This window comes from Diceros bicornis, chromosome 5 (assembly GCF_020826845.1).
Source record: "Diceros bicornis minor isolate mBicDic1 chromosome 5, mDicBic1.mat.cur, whole genome shotgun sequence".
NCBI lineage: Eukaryota > Metazoa > Chordata > Mammalia > Perissodactyla > Rhinocerotidae > Diceros > Diceros bicornis.
The window spans coordinates 4,053,646-4,065,655 of NC_080744.1; the positions used below are offsets into that span (position 1 = coordinate 4,053,646).

The window sequence follows — 12,010 nt, forward strand, 5'->3', positions numbered from 1 at the left end:
CAGAGGTTGTGTTTTAAACATCTAAATATTCCCTCAAAGTGCCTAGCACAGCATTGCATTCTTAGGGGAACTCTTGAAACACAGTCTGTTCGTAGCTGGGCTATGTTGATCTGAGTAAACTCACACGATTTTTCAGTCATCCACAGTGCACTTGATGGACATGGCTTTCAAGCTCCCGCCACTGTCCTCTTCTTGATTTCTGTTGGTGGTGCACTGCTGTACCTGAGGCTGCTGCTGTTTTTCCTTGTTATCATTAGTAAGTACTCAATGTAAGGATCCAGGCAGGTTTTCTTGTTCCCTTTGACCATGACAGAGCTGTTAAATGTCATTGATTGACACCACAGATTTGAAATGTATTTTAGGGAAGAAACGTTTGTTGGCAGAAAGTCGCCTGTGTAAATAATACATAAGAAGCACCCTGCATAGTTTTCATTGGCTTTTGGTGCCTACAACCCTTTAATCTATGGCTTTCATTCTTGTGTACAGTGTATACCGAGTCATGAACATAGTCCATTTTGAAAAATAAAGTGTATCCAGCACATGATCCCTGCCCCTCTCTCTAATCTTTTCTAATCTATAAATACATGAGCTGTTTTCAAACCAAATATTGAGTCTACCTGACCACAAAATGGAGATTTCCTCTTTAAATAATAGTGTGTGTTGATGGATTTTATGATGTGCAGGTTAAACTGCTTCCTAATCATTAAATATGAACACTTAAATACATTTAGAGCTTAGCCATCAGCTTTTAGTGGCATCAGACTTTCTATTTCGTTCTTTTATTTGCACAAATATTACTAAACAGAGCCAACAGTGATTTAGAATTAATTCATGGATATGAAACTCATTTGTCACAGAATTTGACAGATTTTTACAATACCAATACAAGGCCAGAATTTTTCATTTAAATATTGAACTTGTTGCATAGTTGAGTAATAAAAATGATTCTTTTCTGAAAAAAAAAAATCAATTTTATTTAGCACAGATCACATAGATCATTATTTTATAGCCACCTCTCTTAGTACCATTCTGTTGGCGAATTAGATTAAACTTAGAAAAGGTTGGTTTACCTTTAAAAATAACTCCAGCCTGAACCTGTGGATCCCTGGTGACCTAAAGTGGTTATAGGAGCAGTTCTTTCATCCTGGCCCTGTGATGTCACTCTTGTGATGTCTTCATTTCTCTCTACAGTTTTGATCCATTAGATAGTCTTCTTTGTATTCTCCAGTACAGACTGGCTGGGAGAACTGGTTTGATTGGCTTTGCTGATTAGTATCATTCCTGGTGGGAGGAAAGAGGTTATTAGCCTGCTGTTTTGGGATTCCCTGCACACCTCTGGACCTGTCAGTGACCATCCCTCTGTACAACAAACAAACAAACCAACATCATTAACAACAAAGCAAACACGAGGAAACACACAGCTTAGCACTCGATATACAAGGAGGCATCTTAGCCGGAGGGAAGTGCTAGGCTCCACCGACATATGATTGACACAGTGTCCCCATTCATTCAGGATTGGATTCGAAGTAGCAGTGATCATTTCACATTGATCTTTTGGGCGATTAAAAAATGTGTTTGATTTAGGAAGCATATATTTCATTACAGTGGTTAGCCCATGACCACATGTGTGAAATATGTAAATTGTACATTTTACACCCGGAAAGCAAGTTCATAAAGGCCACTCTGATCTGCTAATGGTTTTGTAAAAATCAAAGGTGCTTAAACACTTAGTCTTGTAACTGATTAAGCCTGGACACAATTAGACTTTTGGTAACTGTTATTTTCTCATTGGTGATATTAACTCAGAATTTAGTCCATGACATACTTTCTGTAATCTTTATACTTCAAATGTGTGGACATTATCTTTAGTTCTTTTGAATATATTTGCTATTAAGAACTTTATGTGAACCAGTCTCAACCTTCAAGATATTCCTGAGGCGTAGTGAAGAATTTTGGCTAAATGTTTCACTGTAAATATAATGGAAAGATACTGGATTAAACAAAGTTAATCAGGTTTATTTACAAGTTTTCTCGGAGCCTTTATATGTTAATATACTTTGGGACTCTCTCAGAGAGGGTTAACAAGGTGCCTCCCCCTCATTTTTCCTTAGAAAACCTCACTGGACTAGTGCTCTACAGGATTCATTTTGCCGAATGATACTTTAGCACTTAATGTCTTACATAGCATCTTTCAAACATATCTCCCTTGATGATTTATAGATTTTTTATGGAGTCTGGTGGCTAGATTAGATGACTTATGACTATAACTCTAGCAGAGTGCATGAGTGAAGTCAAGATATTTTTGAATTATCTGAGGAAATTCACTTGAGGTGGCAAGAATAAGGGTCATTAACTTATTAACCAGGGGGAAACACTGGAAAATTGATGGTGTCGCCTGCTCAGAAGTTCTATTCCATTCACTATCTTGGACCGTGCCTGTGTCCTTACTCTCTTAAATGGGAGTATTAACACCCTCACCAACTTTCTCCTCCTTTCAGGGTTAGTGCTTACTCTGCTGGACCATCTCAAGGCGTTAGAGTGAATTATAATCACCCATGACGTAGTGAGCTTTGTGCCTGAGGTGATTTGTTATGCTTTCATAATTGAAATTATTAATTATATCATTTTCTACATCTTTTTATGTCTTCCTACTTCCCATGCTTTCGAGAGTGTGCATGCTTTACTTTTTATAACCTGAAAAATAAAATACTCTCATGGATCTATTTTTTAATTCAACGCAAAGCATGCCACATCTTTGCATTAACCATTTGTCGATATCCGGAAATTAGTTTATAAAACAAAGTATAAGAAAAATAAAGTGGCATTTTTATAACAACATTTTAGAAATTTTGTCTCAAAATTTTTTTTAATCTAACTTAATTATTTTTATTTCAGTGGACTTGTGGATAGATAACAATTTTTCTTAAACTTTTTTTATCAACACAAATTTAACGTTTTAAAGCTAAATGATGTTGTTATGTCCACAGCCTAAGAAGGATTTTAAATGTTGTCCCTCTTTAAACTGCGCTGTAGTCTGAAGGCTAAAGCAAGTGTTGACTCTGAACTTACCAGTAAGAACATGAAATATCGCCAAGGTTAAAGGAAAGCTGCACGACATCAACTACTCTGGTTTTAATCCACCTCTGATTTCCCTTGTGTGCCGGCTTCCCAGGGATTTTTACAGAACCCATGGGAAGTTTGCCACCTACACACCTTTTCAGAAATAAACATGAGTTTTTAAATGTCCGTTAAAGGCATAATAAAAAAGAGATTGTGAGTAGAATAGCCTTTTCGTGAACTCTTAAAGAGAAACAACTACTTTGTTGAAAATAAATATTTTGGCTCTATAAAATACTCTTAACTTCCCAATTATTTGTTATGGCCATGTGGTCACAGAACCGTGCAACACAAGTAGTGCTTTAAGACTACCGAATCCATTCTTTTACCTCCAACAAGGGATACTTTGGAACAAAATAACTTGTTTCTTAGTTTTTCTCCTCCTCCTTCTCCATCCCCCCACCCCTCTCCCTCCTCCTCCTTTCTCCTCCTGCTTTCCTCCTCCCTCCTCTCTGCTTTTTTCTTCCTCTCTCTCTCTCTCTCTCTCTCTCTCTCATTAGGCTGACAAAAGTGGATGATAATGAATTGAGGGAATATCTCAGTAAACCAGAACATTGTGGTAAATGAGACTTGGCTTTTTTTTTTTAAGAAGACAGGCCTTGTGCCATTCTCCCTATTAAGCAGAGATAGGTTCAGATTATATTCAAGGGATGAGCAGCCAGAGGCCTGGGGGACAGCTCAGGGATAATATTGGGAAGCAATAGAAAGGCTTAAGAACAAAATGGTGCGGTTTCCAATGGAACTCAAATACAATGAGGAAATCAGAGGTTGGAGATGTAGAAATTTATCAAAGTTCTCATAACAATCAACAGGTAGAGCTGTAATTCAATTCAACTCTTTTTTTTTTTTTTTTTAATTCCAAAGCGGATGTTCCTTCTAAAAATTTACTATATGTAGGCTGTTGACAGAAAAGAATGAAAGAATAAAGGATATAAAGAGGATGGGGGAAGCACAATAGTGGCTTCATGGAGGCAGAGTTTATTTGATGAGAGAGGATTGAAATGTTGAGTTTGAGCATAAGTTCAGGAAACATGAATTTAGAAATCCAAGATGGAATTTCCATAGTATCTAGGGGAGGGAAATCCTGTGGCCTCCTGGCTTCTGAGGCTGCATTCTGCCTCCAGATGTATTTTGTTTTCTTTGCAAAGTGTTTTGGTTTTATTTATTTATTTTTTTGGTTCTTAAATTGAATTAGTACCCACATTTACATAAACTAGGAGATTATACGCAAAAGTCTCTCTTTCCTGCCTCTTTTGAAAAGTCTGAAAATGGCAAGACTTGGTTCTTATTCCTGTGTGGCCACAGTTTTCAGTAGAGATGATGAATAGCTACTCCCTCCAGACAGGACGTGCATTTTTCACTTCGCCCAGGGACTCACCTCTGCCTGCATCCATTATTTGTGTTTCTCCTTGGCATATTAAAGTAAAGAGTGAACGGTAATCTGATCGTAGATTGTAGAAGGAAAGTCATTCTGCATGTATTTATTGATCACCAAGCATGTTTCAGGTACTGATCTAGGACCTAAAATATAGTGCAGTGAAGAAAGCAGAGGCGTTCCCCCACGGAGACTGCGGTCCGCCGTGCGTGGCGGGTTCTTCCATAGAGACTGTAGTCCACTGTGCATGACAGGCAATAACCAATACAATCAACTAAAATATATCGTGCATTGGTGGTAAATGCTAAGGAGAAAAATAAAGCAGGCAAGGGGTTGGGGGTACTTTAAATAGGATAGTTAGGGAAAGTCTTGCTGTGAAGGTGACACTTGCATAAGAACCTGAAGAAAGGGAGTGAACAATCCCTGTGTGTCTTTGAGGGACGTGTTCCAGGCAGTGGTAAAAATCAAGGGCAGATGCTCTGGATGGATTTGCTAGTGTGTGAAATGAACCTTAAAGAGGCCTGTGTGTGGGGGAGGGGCGTGGGGAACACATGGAGGGAACCAGAGGGAGGGGTAGACAGTGAATTTTTACCTTTCAAATAGCTTAGAGTCTTATGAGAGAGAGAGACAGAGGAAAAGAAACACACACACACAATCACATCATGGTGTGAGAAGACCTGTAATGGAGGTGACAGAGTAGAAACATAATAGAAAGGTCAACTGTGTCTGTCCTGGAGAGTTGGAGATGTTTTGAGTGTGAGCAACGCTTCTATTAAGGACTCTAGAGATGTTGCATCGTTATCTTTATATACAACACTAAACCTCAGGAAGAAAGGTAATTTCTGAGACCACTTAGTCTTGTTACAAGACTTAGACACTTGGGCTCACCGTTTACTGTTCTTGAACAATAATTAACTGAATCCTCTGGTAGTTGAATAATGAAGTCAACTTCTTAGATGCTACTCGACACTCATGCAATAATTTACTGGCCAGATTCTGCTAATTGGAAAAAAAATTAATTCACAAATTTCAAATACCGTGCCAATCAATCAGTAAAACTTGAATAAAACATTAGTGCAGGAAAAGCTCCCAATAATTTTATTCCATCAATAAGCCATGTATATCCAGGGCATACATTTGCATATGGTTAAAAGATGCTAGCACAGATTCAAAACATCATACCTTTGTTTAACTACTGCTGCTTTTAAATAATTAGGACTTAGAACAGTCTAACATTGCAATTTAAATTGCAAATAGAAAGACACAGAGGATCTATTTATCTGAATCTGTATTGTCTTAAACATCAGTGCTGGTAGAAGTGATTTCACTTAATATTTTTGCTATCATATAAATAATATATCAGGATATAAAACTGCCCACCTGTGCTGTTCATGGTTCTTATTCATTATGTTGTCCTTGGGAAGTCTGGTTCCTAAATATTTATTAGTATGAACTCATCGAGTTGTTTTAATCCTTGAGGAGTATCTTGAAATCTTAATCCTGTTCTTTGGAGACTCAGCGAACCCTGGAATTAATGTGGTAGCTGAAACGGGGAAGTTTAAACCACAGTTCTTTGGCACAGGATCAGTGGATCTGTTCCACTGTAAACAAAGGTTGGTTTAGTCAAATTAGCCATCTGTCTCTGATGAATTTAAACAGTAATGTGACACATTTTAGTACTGTAACAAGCTTTTGCTTATTTTCAAGTTTTTTTTTTTACAGAGAGAAGGTATCAGTGGATAATAGCAGGCCCCAGGTTTCCTCTTTAGATTAATTCTTGAATTGCATAGTAGCACCCCTCTTCCACATCAACAGCTGGTGCAGTTTGTTACGTTTGCACATTTAAAGGAACTTCCATTTCTAGATTCTACAGTCCTTAAATTCTTCCACGTTCACTTGACCTCCTTTCAAAGTCTTTTTTCTTTGTGGATTAACTGAGAAATCTGCCATTCTTCCATGGAGTGGTCTGTAAGCTTTAGTTGCATGCTGAGAGGTAGAACCATAGCTAACTTTTGAATAGACAGCAAAAGGTGTCTACTTCTTTTTTTATTATGTGGCTAACTTCGGGGCAAGATCATATATTTAGGAAAATTAGACACTGAAATGTCTTGATGACCAAGTTCTATGGAGTATTCATACTGAGCTCTCAATATTGGTGACTTAAAGAAAAACCTTTTACTTCTTACAAAGAAGTTATTAGTAGCTCTGGATTGTCTTGCTGGAACAGTTTCTCTTTATTACAAGCTCTCAACTATGTCTCACAATGGTATGAATATATTCTGGTATTTATTCTTCTTCACTGTTTCAACTGGTACGGTTATTGACTAGTGTGCTTACTGGTCAGTGGAGTACTTGTGAACTCTCACTCTGGGTAATAGACACTCAGAAACTTCCATCTGCTCAGCAATGTAAGACTCACAAGAACCTTCAGACTTCACAGTAGACATAATGTAAAACGATCATTACTTTTTTGTGTGTGCTAATGTTTACATCACATTTGTACACACAATGCCCAAGGTTACAGATGTGCTCTATAAATATCTGACCACCAGCTCGACGGGAAACATATGTCTTAGTCCATTCAGGCTGCTATAACAAAATACCACTGCAGGAATTTATTTCTCACTGTTCTGGAGGCTAAGCCCAAGATTTGGTGTTTAGTGAGGAGGGCCTGCTTCCTGGTTCATAGATGGCCATCTTGTCACTGTGTCCTCATGTGGTGGAAGGGGGAAGGGAACTCTCCGGGGCCTCTTCTATAAGGAGCTAATCCTATTCATGGGGGCTCCACTCTCATGACCTAGTCACCTCCCGAAGGCCCAGCCTCCAAATACTGTCACATCAGATTAGGTTTCCACATATGAATTTTGAGGGAACACAAACGTACAGTCTATAGCAACATTAAGTTTGTTTTTAATAATGCATTTGTACATATTTCATTTGGTAATTTTCATTTGCTTGACTGTATCTCTGCGCAGATTAAATTATCGGCCCCAATTCTTCACTCTGCCTATGTCCATACCCTTTACCTCGTGTCTTTGTGGTTCTTTTGACTAGAGGGAGAAATCCATTTCTTCATTTGGGTTTAGCCAAGTCATTTGCTTGGATCCATGGGATGTTAACAAAGTTTGGCAGGGTTTGTTGTGCATTATGTTTGTGGCTAAAATGTTGACTGATGAAGTAGCTTTTGTTATGTATATGCATTGACTTGAGAACTATTGTACTGGAAGTTAAAGAAGAGGAAAAATTTCACTCTGCATCTATTTTGTGCTTATTTGGTCCTCTTTTTTGTCTGTGAGTTATTTATATAGGACATCACTGTTCCTAAGACCTATTCTCTGTCTCTGTTGTTCAGCCTGTCACTATTTCCCTGAAATCTACTCTTCCCCAATTCAGAGCCGCATCTTCCTCTTTCTTCATAACACAGGGTGACCAAACTCTGCCCTACAGTCTCGTAGTCCTGGGATAACTGCAAACTCCTTATAGTGACGGCCAGGTTCCTCACAAAATCTTCCAGAAGAACAGCCCTTCCCCTGCCTGCTGAGTAAGACAGCACTACTTCCATTCCAGTTAAACCTGGTGCACTTGTCTTAATTTTCCAAAGTTAGGAGTTCACCTGGAGAAACTCGTGAGTACCTGACTTATGTCTGCACACTTGAGAGAGGAAGACAACACGGCTCCTTCCAGAACAATGAATCTGCCCTAAAAAGAGAATTCTGTTTCCGTTATTAGAACCACTGAAAGCAAATGGCTGTCAGTTCTAGGTAGGGAAGGTTTCTCTTTCTTTCTGGTTGTTGTGTATTCTTGTATGAGTTGGTCAGTCAGGTGTGGCCACAAGAGGAGACAGAGGAGAGGCTCAGGAAGAAGCAAAGTTTGTTACAGTCATGGGGTCTAGAGACCGGAGAACTGGCTCCTCATGCCCTGCACTTGGGCAGACAGCAGGGGGCTGGGAGTCAGGAGACAGGAGCAGGGGGCGCTTAGGCCATGGCCTTCTTGAGGTTTCTGTAGGCAAGATGGGGCAGGGCAGGGCAAACAGTTTAGGATTGGCTGGTTTGAATAATTTTGGTTGGCTTTAGGCTGTAAGACTGATCCCTAGTTATCTGGTACCTGGCCCTGGGACAGTGAAGGCGGAGGAATATTGCCTCCTGGAGTAGACAGGCCAGAGAGAGGAGTTGAGGCTCTGGATAGTTAGTTTGCGTAATGAAGGCATGGTCCTGACTAGGCCCTTTGCTCTAAGAAATGGCCAACCCAGGGAGAGGCGGTCTCTTCCCAGCTAGAAAGATTTTTTTAAATGTCAAAACATCATAATGTACAGAAAATTTTAAAAAACACACACAGTACACTAGTTAAGTCTTCAAGAATAAAAAGGTCCAGTTTTAGCGCATCCTATTACATGAAACAAGTTGTATAAGTGATATAAATAGAATTTATGTGACTGCTTTTTAATTTTTTCATTTTGCTGGACAGAAACTAAAATACAGCCTGAATCAGTACTCACACCTGGCAGTGCTAATGATGACAGACAGATTCTGAAGAAACACAAATGAAAAACATGTCTTATCGGTATGGTTATCTGGCACATACCTTTTCACAACTCGGTTTCTACTTTGGAGACACAATCCGTGTTTCTCCCTGGGCTTTGCCTAAGCGGCGTGCGCAGAGCTGCAACAGGCACAGCAGGGTTGCGCTCCTTGAGCTCTGTCCAAGGTGGCCCGGGCGGGTCTCAGGCCCCTCAGCTGCTCTGCAGGTAGCTGGGAGTTCCTGGGGAGGGTCTGCATTATATGCTTCAGTGTGGTCCTCGAATGCATCAGCTGTTGTCCTGCTGTTGGTGCCCGAACAAGGTCTCCAAAAGTCCCCGACCTGGTTCCGGGAGCAGGGGTTCTCACCAAGACAACCTGTGGCCATGAAGCTGTATTTGTTGGTGCCAAAGCTGTTGAACCCAAAGCCAGCCCTTTCCTTGTTACTTGCTGTTTTATTGAAGCCACCAGCCGCCCACTCACCCTTACCTCTGCTCTGGGATTTATGTACAGGACATGAAGACTGGACTACGGCTCCATCACGGTGACAGGTGCTCCCCTGGTTTAGAGCATTCCTAGCTCTTCAGCACTAGCTCACTGCCCTTGAACCTCTGTTGAGCCTCACATCTCACCCACTGGATTTTTGTTCCCAGAAGTTTTCTCAGTTATGGAAGCTCCCTAGGCATTTCCAGACCCATTTGATTACTCTGGAGAAGAGGTTTAGGCTGCTGAAACCAGGACTTCCTATGAAATGTAAAGAATATCTCCCATTGATGAATTTGGCCACTTCAGCCATATTTACCATGATTAAAGGAATGTCAAGTTGTACTTTTTGCTTTCTGTCTTTATTAATCAAAGAATAGAGTAATAATTAATGCTATTTCACAAATAGACATTTGGGACCTACTATGCACCGTGCTTTTTGCTGAACTCTGGAGCTAATAACGTGATCAATAACAAGTATTCTAAGTAAGTATACAGTCCACTAAGGACACATGTATTCATTAAAAATATATGGAAGTGATAGGGAGATATCAGGGCATAGGCAGTGTAATGAGGTCATGATTCTCAAGGTTAGAACATAGGCATGATTATAGATGCTGTTTTCAGTCTATTTTAGATGTGTGGTTGTGTTTTGTGCATCCTGCCTATGTTTATGGAGGTGGGAAACACAGGTGGACTGATACACACTTTTCTGTTATCTCGTTCTTCCAACCGTCTAATCTGGTCCTCGCTGGATTTGTGTAAACCATTTGATCAGTCAGTAAATCCAGCACATGTATTAAGAATCAGCTAATGGATCTTCTGCAGTGCTGCATAGTGTGGGAATGGAGGAGAGGAGGACGGGGGGAGATTGGAATATAGACAACATGACCTGTGCTCTGAGTTCGTGATCTGATTGGCACCCGTCTCAGACATTTGTTGCTTTCCTTCCCAGCACCCATTTCCCCTTCTCTCAACACTGTACCCTGAATTTCTTATGAAGGATTGATCTGCCTCCATTCTGTGCCTTGTGTTATGAGAAGACTTGAAGCTACTTCTGACTTAGTAGACCCATCTCTGAGCTCACTGATTGATTTAGGGGCATACATGTAGCCTAAATCAGGCCAAGAGAGAAATAATCCCAGGATTTGTGTGGCAGCTGTCAAAAAAGATGCTAACTTCTGCCTGGGAGAGTGTGATGTGACGATTGGAAGACTGGAACTGATGCAGCCACATTGCTACCATGAGGGAAGGTCATGATGTTGTTTAGTGGCCACGGTATGAAGGCTAAGATGTAACTCATTTCTGTGGAAGATAGAACAGGGAAGTACAGTGAAATCAGATCCTCAGTAACATTGCTTGAGGCACTGGATAAAACCTCAGATCAGAAATCAAATCAAATCAAAAGTAAGTCTGGATTTTAATTTGCCTGACCTAGTGAATTCCCTTAATAAAATGAGTTTGGATTGGTTCTACTTTTATTTGCAACATAAAATGTCTTAACTGACACAAAGAAAACATATTCAGAGATATAAATAGTGGGAAAGAGGTCAATAGCAGGAAAGTAGAAGGAAGTAGCACTGGCAAGACAAATTAATTTCAGTGGGAAGGTGCATGGGAATGAGTATGATGTAATGGAAATGGACTAAAGTAGCTTTGTTCTGTCAGTCCCTGGAAATAGAGAACTGCAATGGGGTGGTGGCATGGCAGAGATGAGGAATTGTGGGTAACAATTAGGATGATACTTAGTTCATTAGAGATGAGCTCACAGACAATAAACATAGTGACTTAGGAAACCCCACCACTGAGGCAGAACTGGGTGGAGGGTGAGCAGACCATGAGGCAGTCAGACAGAGGCAAGCGGACAAGGTCGGGAACTATCAAGGTAAAATGCAAGGAGGGAGCTTTTCATTTCCTGGTAAAACTGAACATTTATCATGCCAATTAAGAGGAATAGCCCTAATCCATTTCTTTAATACTGACAACTCTAATCGTAAATAACCTGTAGAATAAAAGATGGACAATATTCTCTGCCTTGAAATTAGTGCAGAGGGCTGAGCGATCCCTCGTAAGTGTATAGCGGTCAGAGGCTGCTGTCTGCTGCACAGTCGTGTGCTTCTGTAGGTCGTCCTCTGTCGCTGCGCTGTTAGCCTCAGATAACGTGAAGGCTCCGCAGCCTTGGAACCTCCACCCCTCCCCATGTGCTAGAGACTCTGGAAACGGGTTTGTTATTCGTTACAAAGCTGGTCCATTTTCTACAACATTTATTTTGATCATAGTAATATGTTGTTGGCCTTTTCTCCATTAACTCTTTTTCAGGATCTATCCCCCTTGATTTTCCAGACTTCCAAATATACATGCGTGCAGTTCCCTGAACCACCCAGGGGATTTGATTTCAAACTCAGATGGCTTTTACTCACATGAAGAGAAGTGCCATGGATGGGAAACCAGTATTTCCTTAATTTCAAAGGGTAAATACAGTCAGTGTTGCCACCAACACTTGCCAAGTCTTTCCCAGCAT

General features: G+C 40.3%; 1 protein-coding gene across 1 annotated transcript in view; it reads left to right on the top strand.

Annotated features, from left to right (window-relative positions):
* Positions 1–12,010, top strand: part of MDGA2 (MAM domain containing glycosylphosphatidylinositol anchor 2) — a 786,958-nt gene that overhangs the window by 116,196 nt on the left and 658,752 nt on the right. The window lies entirely within an intron of this gene.